The sequence below is a fragment of the Triticum urartu genome, chromosome 6, assembly GCF_003073215.2.
Source record: "Triticum urartu cultivar G1812 chromosome 6, Tu2.1, whole genome shotgun sequence".
NCBI classification, from domain to species: Eukaryota; Viridiplantae; Streptophyta; class Magnoliopsida; order Poales; family Poaceae; genus Triticum; species Triticum urartu.
Genome location: NC_053027.1, coordinates 192,650,027 through 192,661,635, shown reverse-complemented (window position 1 = coordinate 192,661,635; position 11,609 = coordinate 192,650,027).

The window sequence follows — 11,609 nt, the reverse complement described above, 5'->3', positions numbered from 1 at the left end:
TATGGGCGAACTCGTGCCTTGAAGGCAAAAGCTGTCTCCTCATCTGAAGAAGAATCTGACAGCAGTTCTGATGATCCTGAAGACATTGGAAGGGAACTTGCTATACTTGTGAAGAAGTTCCAAAAATTCACCAAGAAGAAAGGCTTCAGAAAGTCTTCCCGATCAAGCTCAAGGAATGATGAAGCTTCTGCTCACGACTACAAGAAGAAAACATGTCACAAGTGCAAGAAACCTGGCCACTTCATCTCTGAGTGTCCATAGTGGGATAATGAGAACAAAAAGAAGAAGAAGAGCAAGGAATATGACTCTGACGACAAGAAGAAGAAATACTCAAAGTCTTCATCCAAGTCTTCCTCAAAGTCTTCATCACACAAGAAGAGCTCATCTGGCAAGGCACATGCGTTTGTTGGCAAGGAAATGGATTCAGAGGAGGAGTCCGCTTCTGAGGAGGCGGAGGTGGAGTCTGAGGAGGAGTCCGATTCTGGCGTCGCAAGTCTGGCTACAGCATACGTTGCCAAGTCCATCTTCAATACTGAAGACAATGACCTCTTCACCGACACCGATGCAAATGACAAGGACTACTCCGCTTCTACCTACTGCTTCATGGCACGCGGTGCCAAGGTAAACACACGCACTACTCACTATCAAACATCTAGTGACGATGACTCTGATTGTGATTCAAAACCCAGCTACAAAACATTTGCTAAAATTGCAACTGAACAACATAAAGCTATGGAACATACTCAAAAACTGTTAGACAGAAGCGATGATCTGTTAGGTGCTGAAATGACTCGATCTGAATCCTTAATTGAAGACATAAAAAATCTTCACGGTAAGTATCAGGAACTTGAAAGTCGTCATGAAACTCTCTCAACAACTCATGAAAAGCTTTCCTATGATTATCTTCAAAGGAAGCAAGATCTTGAGAAATTGAGAGCGGTTCATGAAGATCTTCAAAAGGAAAACAAGTCACTTCGCGCCAAACAGATCAGTCCTGCTCAGGAAGGATTTGAACCACCATGTCTTAAATGCATTGAGCGTGATAATGCTACTTCTGTTGCTGAATGTTCTACTGCTACTACTGTTGCAATATCTTCAACTGTTGATGTGGTAACTAACCCCTCTGCTGAGGATACCACTGCTATTGCTGATGAGAATGCTAGGTTGAATACATTGCTTGAAACAGGGATGTACAAAAGTCTTAAAGGGCATCAGACACTATGTGATGTCCTCAAAAAGCAGATACTAAACCGAAACCCGAGGAAAGAGGGTGTTGGGTTCGTAAGGAAAATGAATGCTGATGGCTCTTACTGGAAACCTGAGCAGTACCCCAAAACCATGTGGGTTGCTGCAAAGGAACCTTCAGCAGACCCATCCAATCTATCTGGCTTCACTTGTGCTAACCCCATTATCATTGATGAATCCTTTGATGCAAACTATATACTATTTAAGAATCAGAATGGTGAAGTGTTTGCCAGGTACATTAGTACTAACTGCAGGAATGGACCGCCTATGAAGAAGATCTGGGTTCCGAAAAGGTGTCTGGAGAATCTTCCTGTGAATGTCATCATGACACCTCACGTGAAGAAGACAAACCTCAGACCAAAGGCTTCATACGGTCCAAAGGCTTCATACAGACAGAGGACTCACCTGAGTCGCACTAACGCAAATATTTTTCAGGGAAACCATACTCAGGCATATGAATATGAGAGCGGTTCATCAAACCGCCATGTTCATAAGACCAAGAGCTATTCTGCTTATTCTTATGAGTACTATTGTCCGCCTGCAAGACTGTTTGCTAGGGCTCCAAAGCCAAAATTCTCAGATGCTGCACTTAGACTTATTGCTTCTCAGCCACCCTTGAAGATGTGGGTGGCTAAGAAATCTTAACTCTCTTTTGCAGGGAAAGGTCTCCAGCAGAAAACCAAAATCGTCTGACGCCATTGCTGGGGACCTTAAACATCTTGTAGGGCGCAAGATTAAATGCCCGAATGGTCTTACTATGTACTTCGTTCCTGAATCGCTTGCTACTCTCCCTATTAGTCCTAATCTGGATCTAAGCTTTCATAACCCATTGGTTCATCAAATGTTTTTGCTTCACAATGCTCTTGGTGAAGCCTATCCCCCTAACTGCACTGTAGGGTACGACACCAGCGTCTTCAGAATGGATTATTGATAGTGGGTGTACAAATCACATGACTGGCAAAAGAAGTCTTCTTATGGACTCAACCTTACGTCCATCCGACAAGAGCCACATCACATTTGCTGACACTGGTAAAAGTAAGGTATTGGGTCTAGGTAGAGTTGCAATCTCAAGGGATCAACACATGGATAAAGTCATGCTTGTTGAATCCCTTGGCTTCAACTTAATGTCTGTCTCAATGCTTTGCGATTTGAACATGATCGTAATATTTGGAAAATATCGTTGCCTTGTACTAATGGAATCTGACAAGTCTCTAGTGTTTGAAGGGTATCGCAAAGATGATCTGTACATAGTAGATTTCTCAGCAGGACCACAGCTTGCCGTATGTCTTCTAGCAAAAGTTTCAGAATGCTGGCCCTGGCATCGGAGGCTTGGGCATGCTGGCATGAGGAACCTCCACACCCTGGCAAAGAAGAAGCATGTCATAGGCATCGAGGGCGTCAAGTTCAAGAAAGATCACTTATGCGGTGCCTGTGAAGCAGGGAAGATGACGAGGGCCAAACATCCCTCGAAGACAATCATGACCACTACTCGACCCTTCGAACTGCTTCACATGGATCTTTTCGGTCCCACTCATTACTCAACTCTTACTACCACTGCTTGTCTCTATGGCTTTGTCATTGTTGATGATTATTCTAGATATACTTGGGTGCACACAATCCTTTACAAGACTGAAGTGCAGGATGTCTTCAGACGCTTCGCCAATCGAGCTATGAACAATTATGACGCCAAGATAAAGCACATCAGAAGTGACAATGGCACTGAATTCTAGAACACTGGACTTGATACATATCTTGATACCTTGGGCATCACACATGAATTGTCAGCCCCGTACACGCCACAGCAGAATGGCGTCGTCGAACGCAAGAACAGAACACTCATTGAGATGGCCAGAACGATGCTAGATGAATACAAGACCCCAAGAAAATTCTGGCCTGAAGCCATTGATACTGCATGCCATACAATCAATCGTGTTTATCTTCACAAGCTTCTGAACAAGACATCTTATGAGCTCCTTACTGGCAAGAAGCCAAATGTCAGTTACTTCAGAGTATTTGGCGCTAGGTGCTGGATCAAGGACCCACATCACACCTCAAAGTTTGCACCAAAAGCACATGAGGGTTTTATTCTTGGATATGAAAAGGATTCGCACTCCTATAGAGTCTTCAATCTCTTTCATTACAAAGTGGTTGAAACAGTGGATGTGCGGTTCGATGAGACCAACGGTTCACAAAGAGAGCAACTGCCAAATGTGCTAGATGAAGTTCCATCCAGTGAATCAATCAAGCTAATGGGAACTGGAGAAATTATACCTTCTGAAGCTCATCCTGAAGAAGAACTTATCATCTCAGCACCTGATCATCATGAAGACAATGCTCAGCCTGAAGACATTCCTTCAAACAATGACAATGATCAGCAAGAGCAAAGTCTTCGCCCTGTGCATCCTCGCATTGCCAATGAAGTGCAGATTGAAAGAATAATTGATAGCATCAATGCACCCGGTCCACTCACTCGTTCAAGGGCAACTCAGCTAGCAAATTTCTGTGGGCACTTCGCATTCGTCTCAATAACAGAACCCAAGAAAGTTGAAGAAGCCTTCATGGAACCTGAATGGATTCAAGCAATGCAAGAAGAGCTTCAACAGTTTGAGCTGAATAATGTATGGGAATTGGTTAAGCGTCCTGATCCACGGAAGCACAATATAATTGGCACCAAATGGATATACCGCAACAAGCAAGATGAGCATGGTCAAGTTGTCAGAAACAAAGCTTGTCTCGTTGCTCAAGGATATACTCAAGTGGAAGGCATTGACTTCGATGAAACATTTGCTCCTGTGGCTAGACTTGAAGCCATACGCATACTGCTGGCCTATGCAAATCATCATAACATACTTCTATATCAAATGGATGTGAAGAGTGCTTTTCTCAATGGCAAGATTGAAGAAGAAGTGTATGTTGCACAACCGCCTGGCTTTGAAGATTCAAAACATCCTGACATGGTATACAAGCTCAACAAGGCACTGTATGGCCTCAAACAAGCCCCTCGGGCCTGGTATGACACACTCAAATACTTCCTGAAGAGCAAAGGCTTCATACCTGGTTCCCTAGACCCCACTCTCTTCACGAAGACATATGATGGTGAACTGTTTGTGTGCCAAATATATGTGGATGACATTATCTTCGGCTGCACCAATCAGAAGTACAGTGAAGAGTTTGGATATATGATGCAAGAGCAATATCATATGTCCATGATGGGAGAGCTGAAATTCTTCCTCGGTCTTCAAATACGACAACAACGCAACGGCATCTTCATATCTCAAGAAAAGTATCTCAAAGATTGCTTGAAGAAGTTTGGTATGCAAGACTGCAAAGGCTTCACAACACCAATGCCAGCCAAACATCATTTGGGTCCCGACGACAATGGTAAAGAGTTCGATCAAAAGGTATACCGCTCCATGATTGGTTCTTTACTTTATCTATGTGCATCTAGGCCAGATATTATGCTTAGTGTTTGCATGTGTGCTCGATTTCAAGCAGCACCAAAGGAGTCGCATCACTTAGCTATGAAGCGAATTCTTCGATATTTGGCTCACACCCCAACTCTAGGATTATGGTATCCAAAGGGCTCAGAGTTTGATCTGGTTGGATTCTCGGATGCTGATTATGCTGGTGACAAAGTTGATCGCAAGTCTACATCAGGCACATGTCACTTTCTGGGACGATCACTTGTATGTTGGTCTTCAAAGAAGCAGAACTATGTATCTCTCTCCACTGCTGAATCTGAATACATTGCTGCTGGATCTTGCTGCGCTCAGCTTCTGTGGATGAAGCAAACACTCAAGGACTATGGCATTCATCTGAAGCAAGTGCCACTTTACTGCGACAACGAAAGCGCCGTCAAGATCGCCAACAACCCAGTTCAGCACTCGAAGACAAAGCACATTGAAATTCGTCATCACTTTCTCAGAGATCATATTGTGAAGGAAGATATTGATATCATACACATCAACACTGAAGAGCAATTGGCAGATATCTTCACCAAGACCTTGGATGAGAAGAGATTTTGCAAGTTACGGTGTGAGCTAAATATCCTGGAATCCTCAAATGTCCTGTGATCAGGCACACATCCTAACCCTAATGCATATTGATGACTTAGATGTGCAACACACGAAGTAAAGTATATCTTCAATCAATGAAGACATACATTCTAAGTGTGAATACATTAATGTGGAATTTGACTTCGGAGCGCCACAATAATTGTGCACCGTGTCTGGGTCTAATACTTCCTATACGGTGGGTAACGCCACCACCAAATGTTCTATTTTGAAGTGTTTCACTCATGGCGTTACCTTGCAATGTCTTCACATTTGGTTTGGCTTCGATCTCAACATATCTTCATGATTATCTTCACTATGTTGATTATATATATATATTAGTGTTCTGTCCTCTACAGCATTCACTTATAGCTATGTCTTCTTGTTGAATCTTTTGAACTAAGTGAATGTGATCGGACCCTAACCTCTCTATGCTTTCTATCTCAAATTCTATCTCTCCAAATCATATGCATTCTATTGAAACTGTCGAATGTCTTCTCTGCGTCCTTGTCAGCAGAAGATACAGAGACAACCATTAAGTCCATTTTCAATGCTCATTCCTCCACATGAAACCCGGAGAAGTAGGAACGACCACCCAACAATCCAGGCATGCATGGGACGTGGAACAAACCCCAAAATTCCGCATAATGGCCACGTGTTTCTCAGATGCGAATCGCCAGGGGCACCTGTGTAATAGCGCAGTGCCGCCCATGTACCTATAAATACACACTTCACAGCGGTCATTATCTCTTCTTCCACTCTCGCACGAACCCTAGCGCCACCGCTAGCCCTCGACGATGCCGGCGACGAAGCGCTTCGCTGCCGCAACCTCTCCGACGCCGTCTTCACGCCGACCGCGGACATCGTCCTCTCCGCTGTCGCCGTAGGTGTCCTCCGTCGCCAAGTTAGGGCACGGAAGATCGAACTGCTCGGCCTCATCTTCCACTCCGTCTAGAAGTTCTTAGTGTGGTAAATAAAACTTCCTTTTTACAACACCGTTGATCCTATGGATTTGTCACTTTCTACCACAAGCAGTTTCTATTCACACAAGTTAGATCTCTCTCATACTGCATCTCATAACATGCCTAGTATATTCACTTATGCTTCACAAAGTAGTTAGATTCCTCACTTGTACTGATCTGTGGATTCGTACAAATCTGGAACCAACTCCTTATCTATGAGTGAATGTCTTCGCACGATGAGGTCAATGTCTTCTAAACTGATTTATCTTCAAAATCTTCTGAGAATGCATATGACCTCTTCCCCTTCCCTCGCACCTTAATGCTGTCACAGGTACATGTCCGTGGGAGAATCCTTTGGTTCTCATAGTCTGCATTCATTTGCAGAATTCTTACAGCATCACATTAATTCTCCCGAAGCCAGTTCCTGTTGGTCCAGCAAGCGAAAACCTTTGAAGCCTTTGAACGTGTTGAAGCCTTTCAAGTTAAAGTTTATGGCTTCAGAGAAAGCAGCAAGGAAGGGTGGCAGAAAGCGTCGTGGAGAAACATCCAGAGATCTGCTAGATGAACTCTCAGAACTGTACAAGACAGATCCTGAAGAGGATTACAATCAGCGCAAGACCCGAATCCAATGGATTCAAAGATATTGGGCAGAACAATGGTTCAAATACCGATTTGTAACCCAGGAATATGCTGAGAAAAATGTAATCAAGAGACCGTGTGGAGACATCCTATACAAGAATCTTCTACCCAGGTCCAGAGATGAAGCCATTGCACAAGGCTTCTATCCCTGCATGGTCCGTGGGCCACAGCCTGCTGATGCACACCCATCGTCACTACTATGGTGTCGTGACGACAATCTGTTCAAGCGCAACTTCCAGTTTGCCCAGAAATCAGCGAAGCAGAACAAGAAGACTTTGGGGGTAGACTTCAACCCTGGTCCCTCAGCACCAAGGGCAGATGGCACACGAGATGCAGAACCCAATGTCATCGGTCCTTTCTACAACCTTGAAGGCCTCATCACCCGCATCTTAGTTCAAGGGACTTCAGTGAATGAGCCTGCAGCTGACGCTGAATCAGATGAAGCGCCTGCAGCACTGAAGACAAAGAAGCTGAAGAAGCCTAAAGCTTCAAAGCCTGCCCCTTCACCAAAAATCTCCCGGGCGAAGCCACTGGCAACTGCACCTCCTGAAGACAGTGTGCAGTCCGAAGACTTATCTCGCATCTCCAAGCCCCAGAAGGCCAAGATGCCTCTGCCTCACACCGGACAAGAGCTAACTGCTGCTGCCATTCTGCGCAATGACGACATTGATCTGTCAAGTGATGAAGATCTAGCAGATGACGCTCTTGAGCAACTCATCAAGAGCAAAGAAGAAGCAGAAATCTTCAATGATCTGCCTCTCTTTGATGTGACCATCATCCACAACTTCATTGATGAGTGGTTTGACACGCCAAACATCAGCTTTGAAGATCTGCAGCTACCAATTGGCCTCAGTGTCGCCTTCCAAGGCGCCATTGCTTTAGAACTCGCTATTGCCCAGCGCATTGTTGAACTGAAGCAAAAGATTGACTATGAAAAGGCTCAGTTCAAGAAGCATATGGCCAAGCTCAGCGTGCAGGAAGTGAAGAACTTCAAGAGTATGATGCACGAGCTCAAGGAAGCCTTTGTAAAGAAACGTGCAGAAGCTCAGGGTTCGCATGAGCACATGAAAACTCTGGCTGTCAGATGTGTGCAAGCCTACAATGAGGCTGAGAAGCGCAAGGCCCTTGGGCGTCCTAGCATCGACCCTAGGATGGCCGCAAAGAAGAAGAAGAAGCCTGCTACAGCTGAACCTGACGCACCAAGGCATGAAGCAGTTCCGATTGTCTTCCCAACTAGATTGACTGGCTCGAAGCCAAAAAGCCGGTCAACCGCTTCAGAGCTCAAGAAGACAAGGACTGCTGAGGCTGAAGCCAGGAAGAGGAAACATTCTGAAGCCTCTCCAACTGCCCCCTCCAAGAAGAAGAGGAAGACCAAGAAAGATTGGGCTGCTCCCACAGAGCCCTTGATAGTTGAACCCATTTCTATGGTCTATCCTGAAGCTGAACGCCAACTGACTATCCATGAGCCTGCTTCCACAGAGGCTCATGAAGATGAAGACTTTCCAGCAGCTGATCCCATCGCTGCTGAAGACATTGGTCAACATGATAATGTAGAAGATGGTGCAGTCCTTCCTCAGCTTGAAAACAGCAAACTCATCAGCATTGGTCCTCCACTGACGCCAATTGCACAGGATGCTTCATGGGCAGATCGCCCACAAGAGGAAGAAGACTATGAGGCCCAACCTACTCCAACTCCACAGGCGTCGCCCGTGTTGCGCAGGCTTCACAAAGGTCCAAGGCCTCAAGTCTCTGCTGAAGACAATCCGGCTGCATCAGCCGCGGAAGAAGAAGTCCCACAAGTTCCCACTCCCCTGTCCCACCAAGAAGCAGTTCTCAAGGAGAACGTGCTTGTGACCGACCCTCCAGCTCGTCAAGTGGAGGATGAAAATCTTGAGGCTGCCACAACCACCAATGAAGCTAATGTGGAGTCCTCCCCAACAAAAGCATCCGAAGACAGCGAAGCCACTGATCCCGTCACTTCTGTTCCTGAGTCTGCTGCCGGTCCCCAGTTTGACTATCATGTTGAGCACAGGCCTCAGGTACAGAAGCCAATCCCAAGATTGCCAAGGTTCCCAGGTCCTGCATCAGCACCTGGCTCCTTCAATAACAATGGCTTCAGGGCAGACAACACATTCTTCGATAGCTCCAGGAACCCCTACTCAAGGGAAAGGATATCATCTGATCGGTTCTGGAGCTATCCTCAGCGAAGCTATTACTCATGCATTCTTTACAACCAAGGTCGCATCTTCCCACACAAGCGCCTTGACATTGAAGCCATAGCTGGTCTGCCCTGTCTGGAAGAAGCTTTGGATTGCTTCAAGGAAGTTGGACTGCTGCCGTTCGTTACTGACCAAGAGCATTGGAATGAAGAGCTGCTGCTCCAATTCTATGCCAGACTTCACATCCGCGGGTACAACAGAGATCCGAAGACTTGGGTCCTGGAGTGGATGACCGGAAACGTTCATCACGAAGCCAATGCATTTGACATCATTGAGCTCACTGGTTTGCCCACTCCTGGCGATCTCTACGAGCATGGCTGTCAGCTGCATAGTGAAGCTATTGAGAGCATCTTTAAGAGGCCGGAACCTGATATGAGTCAGATGCTCAGCATGATGAAGCCATTGCCCCAAGATGCTGCTTATCCAACAGAGTTCTTTGTTGAAGACCTTGAGTATATGCCAAGAACCATCTATCACATCATCAGGCGAACTCTCTGGCCCATCAAAGGGCACTCTCCAAATGCCAAGCTTGAGGGTGCAATGAAGACTTTGGTCTTCTATATTCTTCATGGAAAATGTTTCAATGCACAGGACTTATTCATCCGCCAACTTGCTGCATCTGGCTCTAATCTGTTTGGCTTGAAGTTCTACGCCCCATGGATAATGCGGCTAATTAAACTTCACTCCGATATCTCATATCAGCCATCTGCTCGCAATCATAGGATTTTTCTGCCTGATGTGGATATCTCTACTGAAGCCATCTATCCTGAGCCTGCAAAGGAACCTCTAAGTCTTCAGAATGCAGAGCATCAGAGTTTCTCATAGAACATTGAAGGAGTTGAAGCAGTCACTCGGGTGTATCCTTTGGCTGGCACTACACGTGCACCACACCCCGCGTCTACTGAAGCCACTGATAGTACAACTGCTCCAAGACCCAAGAAGCGCACTCGTGTTCTCAATGACCGAGAGCTTCTTGTGGCTCTTCATCAGAAACAGGACAGGCATCATGACTGGCTGAAGCGTCAGATGAAAAGCCTCTTGGTGGATGTTAATCGCATTCGCAATCTTGCCACCAAGAATGCTTTCGTTGCGCATGAAACCTGTTGCCGCACATGGAAAGGGCTAACGATGATGTGTTCTGAAGATGATCTCCAAGAGGATGGCTTCACTAAGCGATTCAAGTTTGACTCCACACCTCCTCGAAGGGCTGTGCTGCGAAGAACTCCATCCCTTGAAGACTCTGAGTTCTCTTCATCTGCTGCAACAGTGACTGCCAGAGTTATCGAGGATGAAGATGATGCTACTTCACCACCACCTCCTTCATCACGCGTCAACTCTGCTCCAAGCTCTTCAGCACCGCCAAACACCACCAACGACCCTGCTACTTCACCTACTCCGCATGGGAACGAGTAGATGCTCTATGTCTTCAAACCTTTTTGGTCCTTACTGACAAAAGGGGGAGAAGCATATGAGGTTGATAGTCTTCAAGCGGGTCCATATGGGCGGGTGCTTTATATTTTGCTTCGTGCTTACAACTCTCATTTTGCTACATTTGGTTCCTTGAGTTGTAACACTTAAACTCGATGGTCGTCTGCTACTTATCTGCCACCTTGTGTTGCGATGATAAATTCCACATGTGCGACGATAAATTCCGCACTTAGATCATACTACAGACGTCCATTTTCCATTATGCATGTCATTATCTTCATATACTTTCACATGCATAGTGGATTGTCATCATAAGTTGAAGTGGATCTCCACAAGTACAACCTGCCATGTGCATTTGCATTCCAAAAGCAAATTACTTATATGCACATCTTCAGGGGGAGCCCTTGCAACTTATGAAGACAATTCCTTATCCTTTACAATTTCACAGATTATATTCCCCGTTAAAAACTTCAACTAGTTTGTCATCAATCACCAAAAAGGGGGAGATTGTAAGTGCATCTTGTGCCACCCCTAGTTGGTTTTGGAGTATTGACGACAAACCTAGTTGAGGGACTAATGTGTTTATGAGAATTGCAGGATAACACAGGTAGAAGTCCCTCATTGATTCGGTTTTCCTACCAGAGATGACCCCTAAAAATGTATGAAGACATTGAAGTCAAAGGTGGCATATGAAGATATTCACATTGAAGACTATGACAAGAGAAGACACCACATGAAGCCTATGGAGCTCGAAGACTTAGATCTTTCGTAGTTCTTTTTCTTTTGTGTTGAGTCATAGGAACCACCGTACTGTTAAGTGGGGTCCAAGAGAACCAGTCAGAATGACTGAAGTGATGCCTAACCAAAACCTATGTCTTCGAGTGAAGACTATGAGAGCGAATCTTGTCCAGAGTCGGACAAGTCAGCTTTGCTTGCAGCCGAAGTAAAGTTGCCGTGTGAGTTTGAAATCTGACCGTTGGAACACGTGTCAGTTCCTTAGTGACCCAGGGTCATTTCGGACAAATCAGGTCGGGTTGCCAAGTGGCTATAAATAGCCCACCCCC